The 25,672-nt window shown below is 45.2% G+C and overlaps 2 long non-coding RNA genes across 2 annotated transcripts; both read left to right on the forward strand.

Annotated features, from left to right (window-relative positions):
* The first annotated feature begins 87 nt into the window (after positions 1-87).
* On the forward strand, positions 88-23,522 carry LOC141129531 (uncharacterized). Its single transcript, XR_012241837.1, has 5 exons — positions 88-158; positions 4,466-4,565; positions 13,218-13,350; positions 20,464-20,591; positions 23,393-23,522. It is a non-coding gene; the product is annotated as an uncharacterized lncRNA (long non-coding RNA).
* A 44-nt stretch (positions 23,523-23,566) lies between these two features.
* On the forward strand, positions 23,567-24,285 carry LOC141129532 (uncharacterized). Its single transcript, XR_012241838.1, has 2 exons — positions 23,567-23,670; positions 23,727-24,285. It is a non-coding gene; the product is annotated as an uncharacterized lncRNA (long non-coding RNA).
* The last annotated feature ends 1,387 nt before the right edge of the window (positions 24,286-25,672 follow it).

The raw sequence follows: 25,672 nt of genomic DNA on the forward strand, positions 1-25,672 counted from the left end.
GGGCGCTGCTGCTGCAGAGATGTATACACACAAACATCGCCCCGCCTCCTCCAGCACAATACTAAAACTCCGCCCCTCTGCTCTTCCCGCACTTTTCACCTGAGGATCCAAGATGGCGGTTGTGCGGAAGAGGGAGAGAGAGAGAGAGCCGCCATGAGGTGATGGGGGGAGGGGAGAGGACTAGGATGTGATGGAGGGTGAGAGGTGTCCCCATCCAGGAGATTTCCCCTCATTTCCTGTCTCATAAACACATAACAGGAAGTGAGAGGAACTCCCTGATTGTCCCCATTGGAAGATTTCCTCTCTATTCCTGTTTATATCTACAACAGGAAGTCAGAAAATCCCTTCTGATTGTCTCCAGAACTTGTGTCCCCCAGTGCAAGATTCCCCCCACTTCCTGTCCTATGTCCCCAACAGGAAGTGAGGGGGGAGGGGCTCCAATCAGGTCTGTTCTACTCTCTATAACCCCCCCCCCCCTCCCCCGTCTGTGCGAATCGGAGGGCAGGAGATCCGCCCCCCTCCCCCGTCTGTGCGAATCGGAGGGCAGGAGATCCGCCCCCCTCCCCCGTCTGTGCGAATCGGAGGGCAGGAGATCCGCCCCCCACCCCTCCCCCGTCTGTGCGAATCGGAGGGCAGGAGATCCACCCCCCCTCCCCCGTCTGTGCGAATCGGAGGGCAGGAGATCCGCCCCCCCCCTCCCCCGTCTGTGCGAATTGGAGGGCAGGAGATCCACCCCCCTCCCCCGTCTGTGCGAATCGGAGGGCAGGAGATCCACCCCCCTCCCCCGTCTGTGCGAATCGGAGGGCAGGAGATCCACCCCCCTCCCCCGTCTGTGCGAATCGGAGGGCAGGAGATCCGCCCCCCACCCCTCCCCCGTCTGTGCGAATCGGAGGGCAGGAGATCCGCCCCCCACCCCTCCCCCGTCTGTGCGAATCGGAGGGCAGGAGATCCGCCCCCCACCCCTCCCCCGTCTGTGTGAATCGGAGGGCAGGAGATCCGCCCCCCCCCTCCCTCGTCTGTGCGAATCGGAGGGCAGGAGATCCGCCCCCCCTCCCCCGTCTGTGCGAATCGGAGGGCAGGAGATCCACCCCCCCCCCCTCCCCCGTCTGTGCGAATCGGAGGGCAGGAGATCCGCCCCCCACCCCTCCCCCGTCTGTGCGAATCGGAGGGCAGGAGATCCGCCCCCCACCCCTCCCCCGTCTGTGCGAATCGGAGGGCAGGAGATCCGCCCCCCCTCCCCCGTCTGTGCGAATCGGAGGGCAGGAGATCCGCCCCCCCTCCCCCGTCTGTGCGAATCGGAGGGCAGGAGATCCGCCCCCCCTCCCCCGTCTGTGCGAATTGGAGGGCAGGAGATCCACCCCCCTCCCCCGTCTGTGCGAATCGGAGGGCAGGAGATCCACCCCCCCCTCCCTCGTCTGTGCGAATCGGAGGGCAGGAGATCCACCCCCCTCCCCCGTCTGTGCGAATCGGAGGGCAGGAGATCCGCCCCCCCCTCCCTCGTCTGTGCGAATCGGAGGGCAGGAGATCCGCCCCCCCCCCCCCTCCCCCGTCTGTGCGAATCGGAGGGCAGGAGATCCACCCCCCCCTCCCCCGTCTGTGCGAATCGGAGGGCAGGAGATCGTTCACTTCGGGGGAGGATTAGAAGACCCCCCAATATTTTCATTGTCCCCCCATCCGCACACCATGGAAGTTCCTCTGTTCTATTGAATAATGCCGATTACCTGTGCAGTAAACAACGTCACAACAGCTGCCGTGACGTCAACACCGCGCATGCGCAGGTAATCGGAGACATTATCAGACGATCCGCCCTTCAACACAGTGACAATGTGAAGATCGGTTCTCCCGCATGAGCCGGAGAGGCAGAATCTGATCGTTCCATCATTTGTGGGATTCCATCATCTCTGAAATTTATATTTTTTGCGCTATAAACAAAAAAAGAGCCACAATTTTTGAAAATAAAAAATAAAAATATCCCGCTAAAAAAATCAAAAACAATTTATTTTTCCTCAGTTTAGACCGATTCGTATTCTACATATTTTTGTTAAAAATAAAAAAATCGCAATAAGCGCTTGGTTTGCGCAAAAGTTGTAGAGTCTACAAAATAGGGGATAGAATTCTGGCTTTTTTATTATTATTATTTTACTAGTAATGGCGGAGATCTGTGATGTATATTTTTTTTTTCTCCCCCCGTGACTGCGATATTGCGGCGAACACTTTAAACTATTTTGGGACCATATTTATTTATAAAGCAATCAGTGCTATAAAAAAAAAACGCATCGAGGGGTTAATTATGTTTCCTTGGGAGTGATTCTAACTGTAGGGGGAGGGGACTCACAAGGGGAGGAGACTGATCGCTGTTCCTCTGTACTGAGAACACACCATCGCTCTCCCCTGACAGGACGTGGATCTGTGCGTTTTACGGTCCTCCTGTGTTCACGGGCAATCGTGGGTGCCGACGGACATCACAGGCCGCCAGGCACGCTCACCGGGTGCCTAGTGACGCAACGGGCGCGCCCCCCCCCCCCCCCCCCCCGAGGCTCAGAAGTAAAAGACGTCCTATGACGGCGGCCCGGAGGGACACGGGGTTCCTGCCCCCGTCATAGGACTGCGCAGTAGGGAATTTGGTTAAAGTGTATTTTATCCCCCCCCCCCAAATTGTGTGTGCAAATACCGCTATAAAAAGTTGCAATGATCACCATTTTATTCTCTAGGGTCTCTGATAAAATATATATAAATAATTTTTTTTTTTTTTTTTTTTTTTTTAGCAGAGATTTAGCAAACACAATTTTTTGGGGGAAATTAAAACATATACATTATATTACAATAAAATGTTTGGGGGTTGGAAGTCGTTTTCTAGCAAGAAATACGGATTTTTACTTTGAATGAGAAGCCCATTCAAATGATCGGCACCGCTCCAAAAACATTCCACTAAACCCCCCCCCCCCCCCCCCCATGCTGCAGCAGATGTCGCTGTGCTATGGGGTGTGTATGGAGCCTTATTGGGCACTTGTTTAACCCCTTCCCAGACAGCGTCTTCAGTACAGTGACAGTGCATAGTATTATCACTATAAGGCCCCATTCATACCTGAGTGTCGCGTTTTCAGACAGAAAGTCGCGCGTTTTTTACAGCGTTTTTTTTTTTGCAGCGATTTTGTACAGGTCAAAAGGTCACCAATGTAAAAAACGCAGAAATCTGCCTAAAACTAAAGTTCCAGAACTTGTCTGAGCTTCAGGCGTTTTGGGGCGGAGATTCCATAAAGAATCATCGACTTCTATTTTCCCCCTCCAGCGTTTTGTAGCTCAGTTGTGAATGGGGCCTAATAATGGCACTGGTGATGTCAGTTAGTGTCAGATTGCCCGCTGCAATACCGGTTGCATTAGAAGTCGCTGATCGGTGCCGTTGCTGGTATATAAAAATCCTGGTATATATCCCACTGTTTGGAGACACTAGAACGTTCACACAAACCGATCAATAAACACTTATTGGGATTTTTTAAAAAATGTTTTATCGGACATGTAGCAGAATACATTTCGGCCATCATGTATTAACCACTTGGGTAGCGCCCCCACACACATCTACTGCGGCATGGCGGCCCTCCTGTGTCAAATCATGTACGTGATTTTGTGCGAACGCCACCGGCGATCCACTCATAGCGGGAGCCAATCGTCGGGTCCGGGGGGACGCAGTGCCTACCGGGACCCACCAATCGTTCTCAGGAGAGGCAGAACGGCGCTCTGCCGATGGGGGAAGATGGAGATCACCAAAGCACCTCCCCCCACACAGTTAGAAAGCACCCCCTGGGAGCACACATTTAACCCTTTGATCTCCCCCTGATGTTAACCCCTTCCCTGCCAGTGTCATTAGTACAGTGACAGTGCATATTTTTAGCACTGGTCCCCAAGAAAGTGTCACTTAGTGTCTCCGATGTGTGCGCCGAAATGTCGCAGTCCTGCTAAAAATCGCTGATCGCCGCCATTACTAGTAAAAAAAAAAAAAAAAAAAAATCCCCTATTTTGCAGACGCGATAACATTTGTGCAAACCAATCAATATAAACCAATCAATATAAACCAATCAATATACGATTATTGGGATTTTTTTTTTACCAAAAATATGTAGCAGAATAAATATTGGCCTAAACTGAGGAATACATTTTTATTTATTTTTTTATTGGACATTTTATAGCAGAAAGTAAAATATATATTTTCTTTTTAAATTGTGGCTCCTTTTTTGTTTATAGCAAAAAAAATAAAAACCTCCCCAGAGGTGATCAAATACCACCAAAAGAAAGTTCTATTTGTGGGAAAAATTTTGAGTACAATGTCACATGACCGCGCAATTGTCAGTTAAAGCGACGCAGTGCCGTATCACAAAAAATGGCCTGGTCATGAAGGGAGGGGGTAAAACCTTCCAGGGCTTAAGTGGTTAATCATTAAAATACCAACAATTCACCTCTTATCTTGTAGGGATCTTTCTGTATTCCTGATCACCCCGAACGATCGTCCTCTTCCTGAATATTGGCCTCCATGATGGATTCATCTGCAGCCGAAGTACAAGTGTCACCTGGTGAGTGTCGTCTCCATTATTAGTGGTTGGAAAAGTTCGTATTAAAGAGGAGCTCCACCTTAAAAAAGATTATTAAAATCCAGGAGCTACAAATCCTGCAGCTGCTGACTTTTATTAAATGGACACTTACCTGTCCCGGGGTCCAGCGATGTCGGCAGCTGAAGTCGATCAATCGCTCAGCTGCCCCCGCCGCCATCCTCGGTCAGGGAATCGGGAAGTGAAGCGCTGCGGCTTCACTGCCCGGTTCCCTACTGCGCATGCGCGAGTCGCGCTGCGCGTCTACACTGGTCCCCGTTGTGTGCTGGGAACTGTGTGTTTCCCAGAACACAACGGGGGGGGGGCGGATATTCTGCGCTGTCTATTATTATTATTATTATTATTATTATTATTATTATTATTATTAGACAGGTATCTGCACCCCCCCCCCTCCCCCCTGAAAGGTGCCAATTGTGGCATCGGAGGGGGGGAGGGTTCCGATGAGCGGAAGTTCCACTTTAACCCTTTCACTGCCAGGCTCTCTCGTCCTGGGATAACGTTGTCCCACTAGGGGGGCAATTGGTAAGGTCGCCACCTTTTTTTCTTCAAGCCAATCCCGAACACTTTAGAGGTCTAAGACACAATTGGGTGCCCCAAATGTGGTGCAAATAGCATGCTGCAGCAGACGGTGGGTGTGGCCAAATTGCTGTTGCTGACATCGCCCTGCCCCAGTAATAGACAGTGACAGGTCCTCTTTATGGAGAGATCTGGGGTCTATAATGAATGTAAACATCCCATGTGACAGTAATAGGAGGTGACAGGTCCTCTTTATGGAGAGATCTGGGGTCTATAATGAATGTAAACATCCCATGTGACCGTAATAGACAGTGACAGGTCCTCTTTATGGAGAGATCTGGGGTCTATAATGTAAACATCCCATGTGACAGTAATAGGAGGTGACAGGTCCTCTTTATGGAGAGATCTGGGGTCTATAATGAATGTAAACATCTCATGTGACAGTAATAGGAGGTGACAGGTCCTCTTTATGGAGAGATCTGGGGTCTATAATGAATGTAAACATCCCATGTGACAGTAATAGGTGGTGACAGGTCCTCTTTATGGAGAGATCTGGGGTCTATAATGAATGTAAACATCCCATGTGACAGTAATAGGAGGTGACAGGTCCTCTTTATGGAGAGATCTGGGGTCTATAATAAATATAAACATCCCATGTGACAGTAATAGGAGGTGACAGGTCCTCTTTATGGAGAGATCAGGGGTCTATAATGAATGTAAACATCCCATGTGACAGTAATAGGAGGTGACAGGTCCTCTTTATGGAGAGATCTGGGGTCTATAATGAATGTAAACATCCCATGTGACAGTAATAGGAGGTGACAGGTCCTCTTTATGGAGAGATCTGGGGTCTATAATGAATGTAAACATCCCATGTGACAGTAATCTCCATAAAGAGGACCTGTCACCTCCTATTACCGTCACATGGGATGTTTATATTCATTATAGACCCCAGATCTCTCCATAAAGAGGACCTGTCACCCCCTATTACTGTCACATGGGATGTTTACATTCATTATAGACCCCAGATCTCTCCATAAAGAGGACCTGTCACCTCCTATTACTGTCACATGGGATGTTTACATTCATTATAGACCCCAGATCTCTCCATAAAGAGGACCCGTCACCACCTATTACTGTCACATGGGATGTTTACATTCATTATAGACCCCAGATCTCTCCATAAAGAGGACCTGTCACCACCTATTACTGTCACATGGGATGTTTACATTCATTATAGACCCCAGATCTCTCCATAAAGAGGACCTGTCACCTCCTATTACTGTCACATGGGATGTTTACATTCATTATAGACCCCAGATCTCTCCATAAAGAGGACCTGTCACCTCCTATTACTGTCACATGGGATGTTTACATTCATCGACACGATGCTCTCTCCCACTGTAATGCCGGGTGCGCAACGATTTATATTGGCACGGGGCGTGGTCAGCGTGTGATGTCATCCAGTGACCCCGCCCCCTTATGCCGTCACCACTCGGGGCATGATGGGACGTGATGTCGTCATAAGGGGGCAGAGTCACCGGATGACATCACCCGGTGACCACGCCCCATGCCAATAGAAGTCGTTGCGCACCCGGGATTATAACGGGAGAGAGCATCATGTCAACATGGGAAGAAGACGGAGAAGACCGGGCAACCGCTAGCAGAAGACACTGGAGAAGTCGGAAGAGACCCCCCGGAGCTGCCTAATAAATTACTATAAAAACCGGTCTAGTGTGTGTTTTATTTTTGACACTTTTTTTTTTTTTACCAGGTGAATGGGTGGGGGGCTGAGATCTGGGGGCCCCCTTATTATTGTTTTTTCGGCGAAGGGGGTTCCCCTTAAAATCCATATCAGACTGAAGGGCCTGGTATTGTCTGAGGAGGGGGGGAACCCCATGCCAATTTTTTTTTTTAATTTTGGCGGGGGCTCCCCTTCATCCTCAGCACAGAAGATGCACCGCAAGTTGGATCCATGATGATCAGACTTCTGGTGCGACTTCTATTCAAATCAATGAGCTCCCATAGGGAACCTTTGATTTTGAATAGAGGCAGAGAAATGCGGCTAAAAGCTAGCGCCGCTAAACGCGTATTGACAGAAATGCAAAACGCTGATAAAATCGCGTGTTTAAAGCAGCATTTTCCTGCCAGCCAACCGACGTTCAGAGCGGCCATTTATGAGCTCCAGTGTGCGAGGAGCCGAATACAAGCTGTACACTCACTACTTTACATTGTAGACAAGTGTCATTTCTTCAGTGTTGTCACATGAAAAGATAGAAGAAAAGATTTACACAAATGTCACTGAGGGGTGTACTTACTTTTGTCAGATAGTATGTATATATGTGTGTGTATGTATATGTATATGTATATGTGTGTGTGTATATATGTGTATATATATATATATATATATATATATATATATATATATATATATATATATTATAAAAAATATATATATCGGCATATAACACGCACATTCATTTTAAAGCGGGGTTCCACCCAAATTTTGAACAATATCTGTATGTATTCTCTTCCTTGCCTAGATGCTGACACGCCGTTTAAAAAAAATTTAAATCGCTGTAATTACCGTATCGGCGTATAACACGCACTTTTTTTTTTCCCCTTAAAATCAGGGGAAAGTCGTGGGTGCGTGTTATACGCCGATCCCCGCTATCGCTATGTGAATGTCGGCGATCGCCGCCGACATTCACATAGCGAGTAGTTTTAAATATGGCGCCGCGGAGTTCGGAGGGACTCGGTGTTGCTGAACGAGCGCCGCCGAAATCACATAGCCGAGATACACATACCCGAGTGTATTTGGCTCTTTCCGGCGCCGCTCACAGTCCCGCCATTGGACCTGTGTTATGTCCATCATAGGGTTGGACTGTGAGCGGCGCCGGAAAGAGCCGAATACACTCGGGTATGTGTATCTCGGCGGCGTTCGTTCAGTTCCGCCGGCGCCGAGTCCCTCCGAACTCCGCGGTGCCATATTTAAAACTACTACTATGTGTATGGCGGCGGCAGGCATGGACACTGGGGACAAGACTGCACTGGGGACAAGGCTGCACTGAAATTACTGCAATGACACTGACGAGGCTGCAGATGAACACTGACGAGGCTGCATTGATGGGCATTTTAATGTAAGTTTCTTTACCTTAAACTTCCCTCCTAAACTTGGGGTGCGTGTTATACGCCAATAAATGTGGTACCTTTTATTTTTCTATTCTTCTTTGCACTTCCTGGTTCTCCTCCCGTGGGAGTAGGCGTGTTTCTAGCCTCTCCCAGACTCCTGGGAGCTAGTCTCAGGCTTCCCAGGATGCCACTGAGCATGTGCGGGAACGAGTGGTGAATGCTGGGAGCACAGCATTCACCACATCCAGGAAATAAATGCTTGTGGGCTTCAAATGCCCACAATGAAGATGGAAACCGCCTGCAGTAAATAATATAAGTTATTCTTTCCGACGAAATCTGACACAGGCGGACATATTACACACAATATGTGAGTATGTAATGCTGAGAAGAAAAGTTTGTGAATGAACTCAAAAAAAAAAAAAAAAAAAAAACGATAGATAGGTGGACCCCCGCTTTAAGACGGAAGTTTCAGGAAAAAAAACTTAAATTTTAAGTAAGGAACTTTGAAGCAAAATAAGGGTCAGCGCCCATCTGCAGCCTCATCAAGTGCCATCAATGCAGCAGCAATGCCATTGCCATCAGAGCAGCCTGATCGATGCCCATCTGCAGCCTAGAGGGGACACGGAGGGGGCGGGACGAGCGTCGACAGATTACATACAGTGAGAATCTCCTATGATAGACAGAACAGTGGTCCAATGGTGGCCCAGGAGACAGGACTTCCTATTACAGAGGCTGCCAAGTAAACAGGAGATTCTCTCTGTATGTAATCTGACGGCGCTCGTCCTGCCCCCCCTCCGAGGAAACTAAAATTGGAGTATTGGCGTATAACACGCACACACTTTTTGCACCCGATTTTCATAGTGAAAAGGTGAGTGTTATACGCCAATAAATACTATATAAGTATAATCTCTTATAAATTCCAGTGCTGCTTATGGGAATAAACGCTTACAGCGATCAGATCAGCACATGGCCTGCCTGGTATTTTGTGGCTCAATATGACCGGCTATAATGGTTGTGATCGGAGAGAGGAAAAGCGGCTCTTGTTTGGTGAGACAAATGGTGATGTTTAGTGGATACATTAAGAACAGTGAAGAACGGGGGTCAGCAACCTGTAGATCTCGGTCTGGATTTGCTGACCCGCCATTGCAGAGCATCAGAGTGCAGTGCAGAGGGACTACTTGTGAAGTTGGAGGTGTAGTAGGGAGCAAGAGCCGCATAATCTGCTGAGTTCTGCCAAGAAAGTTCCCCTCGGCGGATAATGACCCCCGCCCCCCTGTACTGCGCTTGTGCAGCACGAATAAGAATGGAACCTCCGAAAATCTCCGAAGCTGAACAGCTGTAGACGGCGCCTGCGCAATGAGCAGGACATTGTGCCCGACGCTGCTGCACACTCCCGATGCTCGTGCTACTCTGCAAGGGGCGGGTGTATTACTGTCATGTGGTGGTAAGGGGCGGGTGTATTACTGTCATATGGTGGTAAGGGGCGGGTGTATTACTGTCATGTGGTGGTAAGGGGCGGGTGTATTACTGTCATGTGGTGGTAAGGGGCGGGTGTATTGCGGTCATGTGGTGGTAAGGGGCGGGTGTATTACTGTCATGTGGTGGTAAGGGGCGGGTGTATTACTGTCATGTGGTGGTAAGGGGCGGGTGTATTACTGTCATGTGGTGGTAAGGGGCGGGTGTATTACTGTCATGTGGTGGTAAGGGGCGGGTGTATTACGATCATGTGGTGGTAAGGGGCGGGTGTATTACTGTCATGTGTTGGTAAGGGGCGGGTGTAGTACTGTCATGTGGTGGTATGGGGCGGATGCTACAGACGAGGTTGAGTATAAAATGAAAGGGCGGAGCTGTTTGCACGAGCATCGGGAGCGTGCGGCATTGTCTGGTAGCATCGGGAGCGTCTCTTAGAATGTGGTGTTCATTGCGAAGGCGCGGTGTACAGCTGACTGAGCTGTGTATGTTTGGCTATTTTCGGCGACTCTCCGCCGGGGAATCCTTTTTCGGCAAGCGCTTACCATGCGCAGTACAGGGGGGTCCTAATCCGCCAGGGGAACTTTTTCGGCAAGACACCAGCTCCTGTCCCATGTGGAGTGATGCCAACTGCACTCCACCTCTTATCCTGGATGGAGGTCTCTCCAGAGTGGTGCCAGCAGAGGGAAAGATCTTCAGGTCAGTGTGAAGCAATACACCGGTCATAATATAGATGAAAAGCCCCAAGGCTAACGCCGCGCTTGATGATCATCAACAACTGAAGTACATATAAAAACTAGAAATAAAGCAGCCAGCACCTAAAGTTCAATGCAGAAACTTCAAATAAAGTGAGTGCAGCGCTAATATTGATATGAAAAAATGATTATAATAACCAAATGTGATCAAAAATTGAATAATCAACAGATAAGTGATACATTCATTGAAAAATTAATAAAAAATAAAATTTCCCCCCCCCAAAAAAGAAAAAATATTTAAAAAAAAAGAAAACTACAGCAACGTCCCATCCAAATAATAATAATAATCAATGAAAGAGTCCGTGTAAAATTAGCCTCCAGAGGAAAGGAGATGAATTGCAGGAAAAAGTTGTGATGCCAATCTTCCCAAAAATCAAACATTTGTTCAGGTCAACACCCAAGTGTGAGGTAGCTTGCTTACCAAAACCTATAGATATCCGGAACAGCCATTGATGCTCTATTGTTACTCAAAGATATAAAAAATTAAAAACTCCCATGGTGCAGTATATCAATTCAGATGATTTAATAAAAGAAAGTTTGCACTTACAGGAGCGAAGTATAATAACAGGCGGTTGTGTCATATGACAGCCGCGGCGTCCCTATTAGCTTCTCCCCATTAACTAGATTGTTCATCTCAACACCGTCGCGGAAGGATAGCGTAATGACGTCAGTGTCGGAGGCTCCACCCTACGCGTTTCGTCACAAATGGATGTCTTCTGGAATTGGCCGGATGGATGCGTCATCACAGATGGTTTTATATGCCTACAGCGCCGTTTGGACTAATGGCAACCGGAGCTGTACAATAGACGAATATAGTGGCTACTCCATTTTAAGTGTTGGCTGTTAATGGAAATAGGGGAATATAGAGCCGCCATCTTGTGGTAAGAAAGAAATATATAATTAAGAGTGGATAACGAACAAAAGGGGAAGCATTGGAATATTAATAGTGACGCCGTCGGCTTGATACAAACCTAGCAACATTGAGGTAAACTGCCAAACATTATTACTAAGCTCCTGATATAATATTTAAATTAAAAAAATAAATTATATATATTTATTTGAATCTGTATATAGAATAAAGGAACACTATTTTAGAAATGGTTGAAGGCAATACTAAGAGACAAAATTTAAGAATTATTGATAAAGATGGTATAAGGCTACTTTCACATGGATGTGCTGAAATTTATGCATGGCATAGTAGACCATTATGTGTCACTTACCTGACACAGGAGCCTGCGATGTCACCGCCGTCCCCTCTGGTACGGATTATCCATCTTCTATCTTGGTTCCAGCGCTGTGATTCGCTGGAGCCGCGATGGCGTCACTCCCGCGCATGGGAGCCGCCATTAACTGCATACCGCCGTTAGCAGCAGTGCGCCTGCGCCGTGGACTGCGGTGCTTGTCTTTTTGGAAATGTCTCCTAACCCGTGTAGGTTTAGGAGATATTTCTAGGACCTACAGGTAAGCCTTAATCTAGGGTTACCTGTAGGTCAAAGTGGTCTGTAAATGGGGAATAAACTTTTCTTTTTTCTGGGGAGAGATTTTCTAGCAGGTGTGGGAGTATCTTGGGCCATCCATCATGGGATGTCAGTGGCCGAGGTGTACAAGACCACTATTTGGTCATTTTGTTTATACATCTAGAGGGTTTTCACCAGATTGTGGTCAATCACGTAGAAAATACTGCGTCTGGCCTTGGCGTATTACAAATAGCGGAGCAGGTCCTTCTTGGTGGCAGTTTCTATAATGGTGTCTCCCTCCCTTCAGGGACATTGCTTTAGGATGGGGATTTGACATTAGCGGACCTCCAGCTGTTGCAGAACTACAAGTCCCATGAGGCATAGCAAGACTCTGATAGGCACAAGCATGATACCCAGAGGCATGATGGGATTTGTAGTCTTGCAACAGCTGGAGGTCCGTTAATTGCCTATGCCTGCTTTAGGACATCCTGGATAGTCATTATTATGGTTGCTCTGCGCCACGTGATGTACGATTAAAAAAAAAAAAATAGATTTTTCCTACAGCTTAGCTGTAAATCCCTTTTCTTGGAGTACATCGTGGGACACAGAGGTCCTTCTTGCTGGGATATACATTGCTTGGCTACAAAACTGATGTGCTTCCTGTGAAGGAGGGGCCTCCTGTCTATTGGTTGTCAGTGTCCATTCACCTATAGGTGGGGCGTATAACCCAGATAGTCATTATTATGGTTGCTCTGTGTCCTGTGATGTACTCCAAGAAAACGATTTTACAGGTAAACTGTAGGAAAAATCCATTTTTTACTTTTTGATGGCACTTCATCTGTTTAATGTGATACAATAAAATGATGTTTTTATACTATTGAAGGTTCTATTTCTTCTCATTTGTTGGCACAATTAAAGTCCCTTCCCCCGTGCTTGCTGAGGTCCCCTCCTCGTTTTTAGGATGTGGCCCCTCCCTCTTATAGGGGTTATGTTGTAATTTTATTACTTGAACGGGATGGTGCTACGATGAGAAGTCATTTTATACCTTTGTCTGGCTCACACCTTTATTTGCATTGCTAGTCTACATGCACACCCAGGAGAGAGGAGATCGATATCTGATCCATCACGTGGGGGATGGTGATTTATATACAATACATGAAGCTCTGATATCACACGATGAAATGTCAGTGCCTTGCTTTTATGTTTATTATAATACTTTTATATGGCAGAAATCTATCTGAGTGCTTCTACCTGTTTTAGAATGAAATGTGTCTATTGTTTTTCAGTTGGATGGCCGGTCATGACGACTCGCAGGAAACAGAGGTGTACTACAAGTCATTAAATGGACAAGGTCGATTGAAATTGGCAATTTGTGTTAACTTTTTGCTCCAGGAAGAGCTGTGTATTATTTCTAAGAAGGTAAATGGCGGGAACATTGCTGTGCCTGTATATAGAATGGAAAGGTTGGAGGATCTCATGTGTGGTGGACATTTCCTTCTGCTGAGATCTGATTCCCGTCTTTTCAGAAGGTCCGTTCTGCCGGTTTTCCTTCGATGTTTATTGGGTTTGGAAATGTAATCACAGCAAATTTCAGTGTAGGAATTGATTAGCGGCTCCTAGTTGCTCTTACTGATATCACTGCAGCGAGGGAAGAGACATTCACACCAGGTGTGTTTCCAAAGCTGATCTTATGACATGTTTGACATCTTTTCTTACTTTAAAACTCTTATCTACTTTTCATACAAAGGAAAGTTACAACAAAGCAATTGGTATAGTATAGGCGATTGGAGCGATTTGTGTAGTTGGGGCAGAGATGGTGCTAAAGTGAGAACTCTACATTCTATGAAGGATACATTGGAATGAAGGGGGTGGGCCTTGTAAGCAGAACCATCCCACTAGAGCTACACCATTCTGGCCAAAATGAGAATCGAGATTTTTTTTTATATTTTAATTATAATTTATTTTGCTTGGAATAAAAAGATGACGATATTTGCAACATTATTTTTTTTTTTTTTAAGGAGAGAGATTGATAGAGAATCTCTCAATCAATCTCTCTGAATCAATCTCTCTCAATCAATCTCTCTCAATCAATCTCTCTGAATTAATCTCTCTCAATTTGAGAGTGATTACCGGTAATTAAGAGAGATGAAAAAGCATTTGCTGATTCTAAAGAATTCTAGCGGCTGACATTTCTGTGCTGGTCACTGGTGCTCTGTCCCCAAGACCTCTGAGAAGAAGAAACCTACTTCCCCCAACCAATCACATTCTTCTTTGCTGACATCAGACGTTTTCACGCCGGCTCCGACGGCTTCCCCTCCGCTCCGAAACAGGCAACATCCCAGGGACACCAATTGATCGGCGCGCGCTTTTCAGCTCACATTCTCATAACAAATTGCTTGATGGTCAGAATCGCTCAAATCCGGAGTTGCGACCATGGCGGGCGGAGAATAGCGATAACGATTAATCGTGCAGCTCTACTTCCCACAGAGGGTCAAGGCCTCATTCTAGATATTGCCCCATCACCTGTTGGGGTATTTAAGACGCAAATTTTGTTTGGGTACTGCGCTGCTATCAATCCAATCAACAGCCGAGAACCCCCAGAGAGAAGGCTCGTCCCCTTGGGACAAGTTCGAGGGCTCAGGTAAGTAAAGCGGGGGGGGGGGAGGGGGTGACAGGTGGTTTTTTTACCACATGTGTGGGACTTTTTGGGAGCCTAGCCGCGTACGGGGCCCCGAAAACCAATCACTGCCTTCAGGATTTCTAAGGGTGTAAATTTTTGATTTCACTCTTCACTGCCTATCACAGTTTCGGAGGCCATGGAATGCATAAATGACCCCATTTCGGAAAGTAGACACCCCAAGCTATTTGCTGAGAGGCATGGTGAGTATTTTGCAGCTCTCATTTGTTTTTGAAAATGAAGAAAAACAAGAAAAAAAATGTTTTTTTTCTTTTTTTAATTTTCAAAACTTTGTGACAAAAAGTGAGGTCTACAAAATACTCACTATACCTCTCAGCAAATAGCTTGGGGTGTCTACTTTCCAAAATGGGGTCATTTGGGGGGGTTTTGTGCCACCTTGGCATTCCATGGCCTCCAAAACTGTGATAGGCAGTGAGGAGTGAAATCAAAAATTTACACCCTTAGAAATCCTGAAGGCGGTGATTGGTTTTCGGGGTCCCGTACGCGGCTAGGCTCCAAAAAAGTCTCACACATGTGGTATCCCCGTACTCAGGAGAAGCAGCTAAATGTATTTTGGGGTGTAATTTCACATATTCCTGTGGCATGTTTGAGCAATATATCATTTAGTGACAACTTTGTGCAAAAAAAAAAAATTGTCTCTTTCCCGCAACTTGTGTCACAATATAAAATATTCCATGGACTCGACATGCCTCTCAGCAAATAGCTTGAGGTGTCTACTTTCCAAAATGGGGTCATTTGGGGGGTTTTGAACTGTCCTGGCATTTTATGCACAACATTTAGAAGCTTATGTCACACATCACCCACTCTTCTAACCACTTGAAGACAAAGCCCTTTCTGACACTTTTTGATTACATGAAAAAATTTTTTTTTTTGCAAGAAAATTACTTTGAACCCCCAAACATTATATATTTTTTTAAAGCAAATGCCCTACAGATTAAAATGGTGGGTGTTTCATTTTTTTTTTTCACACAGTATTTGCGCAGCGATTTTTCAAATGCATTTTTTGGGGAAAAAACACACTTTTTTACATTTTAATGCACTAAAACACACTATATTGCCCAAATGTTTGATGAAAAAAAAAAAGTTGATCTTAGGCCGAGTACATGGATACCAAACATGACATGCTTTAAAATTGCGCACAAACGTGCAGTGGCAACAAAATAAATACATTTTTAAAAGCCTTTACAGGTTACCACTTTAGATTTACAGAGGAGGTCTACTGCTAAAATTACTGCCCTCGATCTGACCTTCGCGGTGATACCTCACATGCATGGTGCAATTGCTGTTTACGTTTGACGACAGACCGCCGATTGCGTTCGCCTTAGCGCAAGAGTAGGGGGGACAGGGGTGCTTTTGTTTTTTTTTTTTTTTTTTTTGTTTTTTCTTTATTATTTTTTTGCTTTTTTATCTTATTTTTAAACTGTACCTTTAATTTTTTTTTTTTTAATCATTTTTATTGTTATCTCAGGGAATGTAAATATCCCCTATGATAGCAATAGGTAGTGACAGGTACTCTTTTTTGAAAAAATTGGGGTCTATTAGACCCTAGATTTCTCCTCTGCCCTCAAAGCATCTGACCACACCAAGATCAGTGTGATAAAATGCTTTCCCAATTTCCCAATGGCGCTATTTACATCCGGCGAAATCTAAGTCATGAAATGCTCGTAGCTTCTGGTTTCTTAGGCCATAGAGATGTTTGGAGCCACTCTGGTCTCTGATCAGCTCTATGGTCAGCTGGCTGAATCACCGGCTGTATTCTCAGGTTCCCTGTTGAGACAGGAGAGCCAGAGAAAAACACGGAAGACGGTGGGGGGGGGGCATTCTCTCCCACTGCTTGTAAAAGCAGTCTAGAGGCTAATTAGCTGCTAGGATTGCTTTTACATGAAAGCCGACCGCTGGCTGAAAAGAATGATACCAAGATGATACCTAAACCTGCAGGCATCATTCTGGTATAACCACTCAAAGTCGTGAATGGCGTACCTGAAGACAAAAAAATGGTTAACAATAAAGCACAGTAAACGGTAAAGTATAAAAAATTGAATACCTGAAAAGCAAACATGATAAAACATAATAACAATAAAACATTGCAGAATAGAATACAGTAAAAAAGAGCAGAACGAGAGAGAGAACAATAAAACGACAACTATTTTTTTTTATTATATATATTTTTTTGTGTTTTGTTTTTTTTTTTTTTTTACACTTTTTTTTTGTAACTAACATTTATAACTGTAACCGGTTCCAGGTTCGGGTCTCTCAAAATGCGATGGCATCTTGGGAGACCCTGTGAAAGTGTGCCTAGTCTGTGCAATGCTGTACCCTACGCTAATACTCAACTAGTGAATGGTAGCGTTCAAAACCAATGCAAAGACCAGGATTGTCAGGACAGGAGGGACAATAATAGCGGGTGTCACGTCTATATCCGCGCTTGCTGCAGACACAACATCTTTTTTGGGGGGTTCGTTGGGTAGGGGTACTCGGGAGGACATAAAGAAAATGCCTCTCATGCAGCCGACTGCATTTGGTTGGGGATGTGAATGGGGGAAGTACGGGCGCTGCAGAAGTGGTGGGTACCCAATTAGGATTGGCGAATGCAGCAGGAAGGGCACTATGGGCACGACGGGCCTGTGTTTGTCTTCTTGGTGGCAGCGGGACACTACTTGTGCTTGTCACCTCACCAGCTTGAACTGCACTTATGGGACTCGCCACGTCACCAAGTGTTACTGCAGCGCTGGTTTGACTACGACCGGGGTGTACTAGGCCGCTGGTGCTTGCCAGTTCACCAAAACGCTACAAAAAAAACTGTTAGCGATCGCAGGGATCAGGCCTGACTCTGCGAACGCTGCAGTTATGTGTTTAGTGTTTTGTAAGTGACAGTGATCGATCGATACTGCACTTGGGTGGGCTGGGCGGAGGGGCAAAACGCAGGTGCTAGCAGGTATCTGGGCTGATCCCGCTAACACTGCGTTTTTGGGAACCCTAAACTGCTGGGGACGCTAGTATAGATCTGATTGGATCAGATATTGATCAGTTCAGATACTATACCACTAAGGGAGGTGTACGGTGCGTGCGTGGGTGTTAGCGGTACTGGCGCTAATCTGACGCTGCCTGGGGTGACGCATATCACCGCCGGGCGATCAGGGGGCTAAACCTTTATTCGGTAATAAATGGCGGGTGCCCGGACACTATAAAAAATAAACGAACTAACCAGCGTCACCCGTAATGGTTATACGGTGATCAGTGGTGAAAGGGTTAACTAGGGGACAATCAAGGGGTTAAAACATTTATTAGATAGTATATGGGGGTCCCTGTCGCTATAAAACGCTGACGGCGAACCTAAATATTTACTTCCCTAACTAGCGTCACCAGCGACACTAATACAGCGATCAAAAAAATGATCGCTTAGCGACACTGGTGACAGGGGGTGATCAAGGGGTTAAAACTTTATTAGGGGGGGTTAGGGGGGTACCCTAGACCTAAAGGGGGCTAATACTAGCTGCCCTAACACAGTAACTGTCACAAACTGACACCAATACAGTAATCAGAAAAAAAAAAAAAAACCTGCTTGGTGTCAGTTTGTGACGGGGGGGGTGATCGGGGGGGGATCGGGGGGGGTGATTGGGGGGCGATCGGGGGGGGGGGATCGGGGTGTTTTGTGTGCCTGGCATGTTCTACTGTGTGTAGTGTTGTGCTCTCACATTACAGTCTTCTCTCCTCGGCGCCGGAAGGAACGGAAAATACCGAGGAGAGATGACATCATTTCCTTTGCCTCTGTGTACAATACAGAGGCAGGGAAATGATCCCATTGGCTGGGAGCGATTGCGAGGGGGGGGGGGGCCACAAATGGATGGCCTCCCCCTCACCACCGATCGCCGGGGGAGATTTGCCGACCGCCGCAGGCACTGGGGGGGGGGGTCGGATCGGACCCCCCACCCACGGGCAGGCAAGGACGTACCTGTAAGTCCTTTTGCCTGCCCGTGCCGCTCTGAGGACGTACATCATGTTCGTGCGGCGGCCGGCAACTGGTTAAAGCGGAGCTCCGCTGAATTTTTTTTTTTTTTTATAAAAGTCAGCAGCTACAAATACTGCAGCTGCTGACTTTTAAACCATGAATACTTACCTGTCCAGGGTGCCCGCGATGTCGGCACCTGGGGCCGAACCGTCTCTCGGTCCTAAGGTGCTGCCGTTTTCGGTAAGGGAATTGGGAAGTGAAGACTTGCGCCTTCACGTCCTGGTTCCCTACTGCGCAATGCGTGAGTCGCGCAGCGTAATACGGATGGTCTCTGGGACCTGTGTGTTTCCCAGCGGGGGGGGGGGGACGACTGGCGTAAAAGTGGGTGCAAATACCTGTATTGTACAGGTATCTGCACCTCCCCCCTGAAAGGTGCCAAATGTGACACCGGGGGGGGGGGATCCGATGAGTGGAAGCTCCACTTTTGGGTGGAACTCCGCTTTAATGAATAGGATGCATTAAGGTGAAAAAACACCTCTGCAACCCCTTTAAGCTGGGGACACACCAGAGTTTTTTTTTAATTATTCAACCAGCAGCCTGAATAATAAAAATCTAAAGCCGGCCATAAATGGACAGAATGTGGGAGGGTCAGCGGGGACTGAATGGGTTTCCATTTATCTATGGCTCTTCCTGAGAAGTCCATCCTATGATTGACTTTTTTCACAAACAGGCTTGTTGGAAACTTTGTATTCAATCAGTGACTGCAGAGCTGACCATTGTATTCTGACCGAGGAGGAATCCCCTGTGACAGACCCACCCAGGACAGGGGGCTTCTGGAGGGGGCTGCAGGCTAGCCTCTTGTCTACTGACTATGGGCCCTGGCTTTTAAGGGAACATCTATTGTTTGGGAGGTCTGTGCCTGGGGGGGACCCTTGGAGTGGCCTTGCTTTGTTTTAGGGAGACATGGACTTGAATCCAGACAGACTCTGGGAACTGGGGGATTCAGATACATATTTGGGGTCTCGAAGGCCAAAACGGCAATGACCAGTTCAGACTGAGATTAAGAGCAGATGTTAATAAAACCAACTTCAACCATAAGAAATGTCATACAATCCAATATACCCAATTCTATACCCTCCGTTTGATCCAGAGGAAGGCAAAAAAACCCAGCAGAGCATGCTCCAATCTGCTACAGCAGGGAAAAAAATGTCTTCCTGATCCCAGGAGAGCCAATCGGATTTTCGCTGGATCACTTTTACCTATAAATGTCAGTATCCAGTTATATTCTGTACATTTAGGAAAGAATCCAGACCTTTCTTCTAGAAATCTACTGAGCTGCTCAGATCCACCTCTGGAGGGAGTCTATTCCACATTTTCACACCTCTTACTGTGAAGAAACCTTTCCGTATTTGGAGATGAAATCTCTTTTCCTCTAGATGTAAAGAGTGTCCCCTTGTCCTCTGTGAGGACCTTACAGTGAATAACTCAACACCGTGTTTTCTAGGACCTTACATTGGTAGAACAATTCCATTCAAACATGGAAGCTATTCTGGGTTGCTGAGAGATCATTTGGAGAGGATCTGATCGTTCATTGATTTGACCCGACATCTGGCCTTGTATGTCCACAATAGGAGCTGGTGGGGGGAGATTTCATTTGAATTTTAGACTCTGGTTGGAGATCTGGACATGAAGATAGGAACATTATATGTATGTTCTACCCATCCACTTCTCCTCCCAATATACTTTCCTGTACCCCACCCCCACTCCTATGATTGGTGCTTTTCTTGCAGATTAATTATTAGAAGGCAGAAACAATAAAATGTCCTTGTGATTTGACAACTCACAGTTCAGTGGATAATAAAATTATTTTTCTTTTCTTGTCTAGGTTCTGTGGAAATGATGTTGTATAACATAGAAACACCCGAAGCGACCATTGGCTCTATATTTAAAAATAAAATAATCAAAGACTGATGGCGTTGTTACACCAAGAAAGATGGTGAAACAATTTTGGCAGTAAGTGTAGTCATGGATTCCATTTGCAGTAATAGAAGAGCATTCTCTAATTGTTCTACACACAGGGATGGTGTCGGGGCTTTTGTGTACTTTAAGCCAGCTTTAATTTTGGCGTCATATTTCAATTTAGTTTTAGTCATAGTCTTTTGCCTAAAATGCCGTTTTAGTTTTAGTTGTATCTTTTTCACCTGCAATTGATTTTGTTTTAGTCAACTAAAATCTGCAGTACACCTTGGTCGACTAAAATGATTTTTGTTGACTAAAGTCTAATGGGTTTAGTTAAATTGTAAAGCATTTCTCTAGAATTTCCAAATTCATTATACACTCCTGGAGTAAAAATGTAATTACATGTTATAATTTATGTTCTTAATGCTGGAGCAAACATCTGAGGAGGCCTGGGATGATATATATATATATATATATATATACACTATTAGAGGATATATATGTGTGAATCTGGTAAATATCATCAGACCCGGATTACGTTTTTTATTTAAAGGAAAATACATTAGAGTGTGTTGGAGATTTCCAGAAGTGTGATCTATCCTGTGACTCCCTTCTCATAGGCGGGTGGATGATAGAAGCTCGCCGGCTCTCATGCTGGCCATATGAAAACAATATTTTCCTTCAAAAAATGTCATTTGTAAGAACGTTCGTTGATTTTCTAATCGTTAGTGGGGGTCAAATCGACGTTCTTTTTCAACCACAGTGAAGGGAGGATTGGAAGGAGCAGAATAGAAGAATTCTCAGACAGTGGATGTGGTTTTTGTTCAGAAATGAAATTCATTTTAAAACTGAATGTTTGAAAATGTTACTTTTTGTTTTGTTTTCATTCAGTGAATGTACAAAGATTTTTCATCTGAATATTCTCGTCTGAAAATTGATCGGTGTGGCCAGCATAGGACTCGGATCAGACCTATGCTGTTTGCTTTTGATCCGTTTCTGCGGTGCTTTTGTGCTTTTTTTTTTTTTTTTTTTTTTTTTTTCCACTCGCCACACGGATGTGACGTCACTTGCGGTCGCTGTGATTGCGTCATCAGGAAGATGCATATTGAGGTCTGATCGCTGTTTCAATTCCCGCGGACTGCAAGTGACGTCACATCCGTTTGGCGAGTGGAACGCACGCCGAGGTCTGGTAAGAGGAGCGGCAATGCAGATCGGATTACCTTACGGGTGTCTGGAATTTTTAAAATTAATTTTTTTTTTTTTTTTCACAAATTTTATATTTTATCCCTGGATCACCTCTACCTATAAATGTCACCCAGTTCTATTCTGTACATTGAGGAAAGAATCCAGACCTTTCTTATAGAAATCTACTGATCTGGTCAGATCCACCTCTGGAGGGAAAATATTCCGCATTTTCACAGCTCTTACTGTGAAGAATCCTTTCCGTATTTGGAGACGAAATCTCTTTTCCTCCAGATATAAAGAGTCCCACCTTGTCCTCTGTGATGACTGTAAAGAGAATAACTCAACACCAAGATCACTATATGGACCCCTTATTATATATGTTGTGATATTTTATGATGTTTTTGGAGTCGAGAACCATATATGTGGTAAAAATCACGGATTGTGAGACAGAAATCGCATAATATATAGGAAGACGAGCGGATACTTTAGTTTTTGACAAGTATTAATTTGGCATGTGAGAGAAATAACCTGTTAACCACTTCAGCCCTGGAAGGATTTACCCCCCCCTTCATGCCCAGGCCATTTTTTGTGATCTGGTACTTTGTTACTTTAACTGACAATTGCGCGGTCGTGCGACATTGTACACAAATAAAATATCCTTTTTTTTCCCCCACAAATGGAGCTTTCTTTTGGTGATATTTGATCACCTCTGTGTTTTTTTTATTTTTATTTTTTTTTAAGCTATAAACAAAAAAGTGACAATTTTTTGAAAATAAAACTATTTTTTACTTTCTGCAATAATAGATCCAATAAATGAAATGTAAAAAATCGAATTTCTTCATCAGTTTAGGCCAATATATATTCTGGTACATATTTTTAGTAGAAAAAAATCCCAGTAAGCGTATATTGATTGGTTTGTGGAAAAGTTATATAGTCTACAAAATGGGGGAAAGATTTGTGGAATTTTAGTTTTTTTTTTTTTTTTTTTTTTTTTACTAGTAATGGCAGCGATCGGCGATTTTTAACAGAACTGTGATATTGCAGCGGACAAACAAGGACACCAAGTGACACTTTTGAAATTTTTTGGAGGGGACCAGTGACACCAATACAGTGATCAGTGCTAAAAATATGCACTGTCACTGTACTAAGGACACTGGCAGGAAAGGGGTTAACACCAGGGGGCGATCAAAGGGTTAAGTCTGTCCCTAGGGGGGGTGCTTACTTTGTGGGGGAGGGTTTGACTGGGGAAAGAAAGATCCGTGTTCCTGCTTGGCAGAAACACAAGATTTCTCTTTCCCTCTGACAGAACGGCGATCTGCCTCTTCCGGGAACGATTGTAGGTGGCCGCCGGACATCGGGTCTGCCGGACCGGCTGATTGGCTCCCCCTCTGGCCAATCGGCCTGCAATTTCTCACCCCCCAGAGCTACTACATGAAACGACATACAGGCAAGTCGCTTCCCCCAATCCAAGATTACAAAGTGAAGAAATGAATTCATACAGTTCCATATTTATCCTTCTCTGTTGTATTTCCCATATTCCCCTCCCCCCCATTCTTCTATTTCCTTCACGATCTTCCTCTTCATTTCTTTCATCATAACCAAAGCAAAACTTCCAGATCCCATCATAACGTGTCTTCATCTTCGTGATCATTTCATGCTTTATTTTCTAGGTTGTGTCCACATACATAAGGCCGAGTATTGAAGGTCTACATGTCCTGCCGGGACCACCCCATCCCCCCCCCTCCACCACACGGGACATGGAGCTCATCTCCCAGAGGATGGAAACCTTTCCTATCTGTTATATTTATTGTTATCGTTATTTGTAATGTTATGTTAATTTTGTTATATTTATTGTTTATATTTAGGTTATTTGTAATATGTTAGATTTATAGTTAGATTCATTGTGTTGAATGTATGTTCAAAGTTTTTTGTATTTATAGTTATGTAGGTTGTTTTTTGTATTTATAGTTATGTAGGTTGTTTTTTGTATTTATAGTTATGTAGGTTGTTTTTTGTATTTATAGTTATGTAGGTTGTTTTTTGTATTTATAGTTATGTAGGTTGTTTTTTGTACTCTCACTATTTTACTCAGTTCGGATCAAAAAAAAAAAAAATCTCCCCCACTGTAATAAAATATTAGCAGGGTATTGGTGGGTATATTGTCAGCGAATTGCAGAGTATTGTCAGCGAATTGCAGAGTTTTGGCAGGGGGGAGAGAGCCGGTTTGCCATAAGTGATCGCTCCGTCATTAGACGGAGCGATCACGTGGTAAACGGCCGCCGGGTGTACCAAGGTGGCTGGAGCTAGGCCGAAGCCGCGGCCTTTCCCGAGGCCACAGAGCGCTCTGCGGATCGCGGGTGTCCCGATCCGCGGAGGTTGATCCGTTGCACCCCTACTATTTTCCTTTTCTGAGTTTTATTGTATAATAGGGATGGAGATCACATCTCTTCTTTTCTATGTTTAGGTTCATTGTTATATATTGTCAATGTTTTGTATTTATAGTTATGTAGGTTGTGTTTTGTATAGTTGGGTTAAATCCAATATTAAACCCTCATCCTCCAAAGTGTTTTTTTTTTTTTTTTCCTGGTTTGTTATAAAATTTAGCAAATATTTATAATCTTTCTTTGTAAATTTGGTTATAGAGTCCACAAATTATGAGATGTATATCTAAAGATCGATCAATTCTGATGTACCAATCTCATTTCTTGAGTCCACCAGGACAGCACTAATACCCCCCAAATCATCCCCCCAGTACGAATACCCCCCCCCAAATCATCCCCCCAGTACGAATACCCCCCCCCAAATCATCCCGCCAGTACAAATACCCCCCCCAAATCTTCCCCCCAATACCAATTCCCCCACGAAATCATCCCCCCAGTACTAATACCCCCCCAAATCATCCCCCCAGTACGAATACCCCCCCCAAATCATCCCGCCAGTACAAATACCCCCCCAAATCTTCCCCCCAATACCAATTCCCCCACGAAATCATCCCCCCAGTACTAATACCCCCCCCAAATCATCCCCCCAGTACTAATACCCCCCAAATCATCCCCCCCCAGTACTAATACCCCCCCCGAAATCATCCCCCCAGTACGAATACCCCCCTGAAATCATCCCCCCAGTACTAATGCCCCCCCGAAATCATCCCCCCAGTACTAATACCCCCCCGAAATCATCCCCCCAGTACTAATACCCCCCCCAAATCATCCCGCCAGTACAAATACCCCCCCAAATCTTCCCCCCAATACCAATTCCCCCACGAAATATCCCCCCAGTACTAATACCCCCCCCAAATATCCCCCCAGTACTAATACCCCCCCCCAAATCATCCCCCCAGTACTAATACCCCCCAAATCATCCCCCCCAGTACGAATACCCCCCTGAAATCATCCCCCCAGTACTAATGCCCCCCCGAAATCATCCCCCCAGTACTAATGCCCCCCCGAAATCATCCCCCCAGTACTAATACCCCCCCGAAATCATCCCCCCAGTACTAATACCCCCCCCAAAATCATCCGCCCAGTACTAATCCCCCCCCCCCCCCGAAATGTTCCCCCCCAGTACTAATACCCCCCACCACACACATCTCCCCTTTTTTGGAAACTAGACTGTTCATGGTATTTAGGAAGAGGCATGGTGAGTTTTTAACCACTTAAGGACCAGCCTCATTTTGGATTTTAGGTGTTTACATGTTTAAAACAGGTTTTTTTGCTAGAAAATTACTTAGAAAAAAAAAAAACAATATATAATGTTTGGGGGTTCTAACACCCTAGAGAATAAAGTAGCGGTAGTTGCAATACTTTTTTTTTTTTTTTTTTGCACCATATTTGCGCAGCGGTCTTACAAGCGCACTTTTTTTTTGGAAAAAATTCACTTTTTTAAATAAAAAAAAAAAAATAAGACAACAGTAAAGTTAGCCCAAATTTTTTTTTATATTGTGAAAGATG

Source organism: Aquarana catesbeiana, linkage group LG02 (assembly GCF_042186555.1).
Source record: "Aquarana catesbeiana isolate 2022-GZ linkage group LG02, ASM4218655v1, whole genome shotgun sequence".
Classification (NCBI taxonomy): Eukaryota; Metazoa; Chordata; class Amphibia; order Anura; family Ranidae; genus Aquarana; species Aquarana catesbeiana.